Raw genomic sequence first — 3,197 nt, forward strand, 5'->3', positions numbered from 1 at the left:
ATCATCATTATAATCCCTCCTGTTAGAGGGGCGTGATGCTCTAAAGAACTTATTTTTATTTTTACCATCTGTTGGCCATTTGTATGCCGAACCGTTCGAGTAGGAATTACTATCACGTGTAAGTTTATTTTGTTTTAAACGTATTATCTCTAAGGTATAATTTTCAATGTGTTTGGATAATTCAGATTCCTTGCGTTTAAATTTAGAAGTGGAGGTTATTTTAGCATATTCATCGTACCATTTTTTAATGGAATTATCTATCAGGTCGATATCATGCGAATATTGGATGGCTAATAAAGTCATCATTGCAATCGAACACGTTTGTAGGTTTTCTTCCCATTTTTGCTTGATGAGATTGTCAATTTTGTTTAGATTGGGGAAAATTTGTATTCTAAGGCCAAAGGGCACGATTTGTTGATCAATGTATTTGTGAAAAAACTTTCTGTGCCAAAAAATTCTAACCTTACGTTCCAAGAGGCGTTGCAAATATTGCAAAGCAAGGTCAAGATCCTTATCCGATGGTTCACTATTCTTTTGAAGGTCAGAAGCTTTGTTCATTAGGCCCTCCCAGGCCTCGCCGCTGAAAGCCGCCATGGACCCGGGAGAGAGAGAGAAGGAAATAAAGGGAAAAAGGAAAATTGGGGAAGGAAAAGGGGGAGAGGAAAAATACAATATTATTGATTAGTAAAGATAAATGCAAAAAATACAAAAGAACAAAAAGATTTTTTTTTTTATCATCATTACAGAAAGTTGCCGTGTCACAGGGAGGTGGGCCTAAGGACAAAAAGCGTATTAAAACGCATGAGTACAATAGAAATAAGTTGGTCCACACTATCCCAGAGACACATTCCTGTTAAAGGTACCTCATCCCCCAATAATTCTATAAATATTATATCCACAAATAGGAAAAAGGGAGGGGGGGGCCAGGGGATTTTTTAACGGTACATTAATTAAAGAGACAAAGATTTCTTAAAAAAGAATTCATAGCTTTAATGTTGGAAATATGTTAAAATTATTTTGGAGAAACCAAAATAGCAAAAATATAATAGCAAATACACATTTTATACAAAAAGTTACATGACACAAGATATAGGGGATCCTGAAATTGTTAGTTGCTGAGAATGATCATATATCCTCCCGACATGTTTCGCGTTTTTGCTTCTTCAGGGGAGTATGCAACTAACATGAACATAAACATAAAGAGAGGTTTAAGAATACAGAAAATACAATTATGCCATACAATTAGATACACATAAATTTCAGAACATTAGGTATGAAATTGGTCTCAATTTGCTCAGTCCAAATGCTTACCCTGATATAATCATTTCCTGCATCGCAACCCACAGGCCAACAGATGGTGAAATAGATGACAAGAATTAGGTGACAGGATCAAATGCTAAAAACAACCCAGCCTCATGCAGGGCATAGATGGAGGTAGACAAGCGCTACAAAGATCAAAAACAAAATCCAGAGATAAATACCAAGTATGACAAGTCCAGCACAGGTATTAAAAAATGTTAGTTTGTAACAAAGTGGGTAAGTAAATATCAATCCCTAAATTATAAAAGGGAATTGGGGCTGAGAAACATGCCTCCATAGTAGGATATGAGATGCTTATTATCAGAGGGATGGAACAATTGATTTTAATTAAGCCTAATTAGTATAAGGGTTGAAAGAAGTGGCTACTGGGGGTATACTACAAAAATACTGTTAAAGAGAGTAGAAGGAATAAGAATTATTTTTACCTGCAGTTAGAATCAGAGATGAAAGAGTTAATTCCATATGATGGTATTGGTGCAATGCAAATGCAACAAGTTACAAAAAAGGAATCAATTGATTCATTATGATGTTTTATAAGTTGCAGAGTGCAGCGATATGCTGCCACTGCCAGGCTGAACCTACAAGTAAATAAAAAGAAGGATGACTAAATATAGGTATAGAAAGATGAGAGGCGGTATTATAACAGTATAAAATTCAGCTAAAGAAATATATTTACCAAGAGGAAAAGTTAGCGTGGCGGTAGTATCTGTGCTGAACCTGCGCTACAGATGAAATGACAGCGCTGCCTATTTATATCCCCCATCCATCGAGCCGGCGTCTGACGTCACCGGCTCGATGCGGACAGCCATAGGTGGAAGCAGTGAGCATGTGCAGAGCCTTTCAAGTCGGCATCTGAACTACCAACCCCATAATGCCTCAGTGCTGACACGAGGTTAATTTGGACAAATGCTGATGGAGATGGGGCTAAGCTGACTCTCCGCCCTTGAAGGGGGCGGGAAGACACAAGTCAGCATAGAGGGCAGAAGAAACGACGATTATCATGGCTTTTAACCCTAGAGGGGATTACATGCTCCCTGCCACCTCAAGTCGGGCGCCGCCTGGGGATAATACCCAGCTGCGCCCTTGGGTGTCCATATGCCCTTGCATACTTGGAGCAAGGGAAGATAAAAAGCAGAGTATCAAGTCCAAATCAAAAAATATATGGCTTTGGATTGCGGTGCAGGGAAGGAGGGAGAAAGCAAAGCTCCTCAATGTGGGTGGGACTCATAGAGAGCAACAGAGATCCCAAGTGTGCAAACCATGAAACCCACCTTGGGCCAAGCAAAGCGAGACATTAGACGGTATATATTACCGGTACAGCGTTAATAATAATTGATAATGACATTAATTGATGTACAGAGATATTTTTTTGATATAACATAAATATAAAAAGAAAATAAAATAAAATAAAATAAAATATTTTGTTGAAAACAAAAAGACAAAAAGAAAAAGAAAAACCAATGACTTGGGGAGGGGGTAGGAGGAAAGGAAGGAAAAGGGAAAAAGATGAACAAAAAGGGGAAAAGGGGGATATCACCTCTCTCTCTTCATGCCAGGTTCCACGGGGGCTCACAGCTAAGGTAGGAGGGTTCATGAAACAAACAAACAGAGATTAGCTATAGAAAGGATCTGTAGCTTATATTTTCATTGAAACCAGGGTATTTAGTGGCTTTTAGAATAAAGATCCACTTAGCTTCAGTTTGTAAGAGAAGCTTGTCCACTGAGCCACCTCTTGAGTTTAGAGGTATATGGGCCAGGGCTGAGAAACGTATCCAGTTGGGGTCAAAGGCATGATAGGTGCCTATGTGCCTACTTATGGCTGTGGTGATTTTTTTATTAAGAATAGGTTTGATGTGGTCTTTTATGCGGATAGAAAA

General features: G+C 38.6%; 1 long non-coding RNA gene across 2 annotated transcripts; it reads right to left on the reverse strand.

Annotated features, from left to right (window-relative positions):
* Positions 1 to 965: 965 nt before the first annotated feature.
* LOC143988094 (uncharacterized) lies at positions 966 to 2,159 on the reverse strand. Of its 2 annotated transcripts, XR_013276754.1 has the most exons (4): positions 1,997 to 2,159; positions 1,746 to 1,898; positions 1,312 to 1,445; positions 966 to 1,179 (listed from the first exon to the last, which is right to left on the reverse strand). It is a non-coding gene; the product is annotated as an uncharacterized LOC143988094 (long non-coding RNA). The 2 variants fall into 2 exon arrangements; XR_013276753.1 differs by having other exon boundaries at positions 1,746 to 2,159.
* Positions 2,160 to 3,197: the final 1,038 nt, after the last annotated feature.

Source organism: Lithobates pipiens, unplaced genomic scaffold (assembly GCF_037356315.1).
Source record: "Lithobates pipiens isolate NorthernLeopardFrog02 unplaced genomic scaffold, aLitPip1_a1.2 Scaffold_1, whole genome shotgun sequence".
Taxonomy (NCBI): domain Eukaryota; kingdom Metazoa; phylum Chordata; class Amphibia; order Anura; family Ranidae; genus Lithobates; species Lithobates pipiens.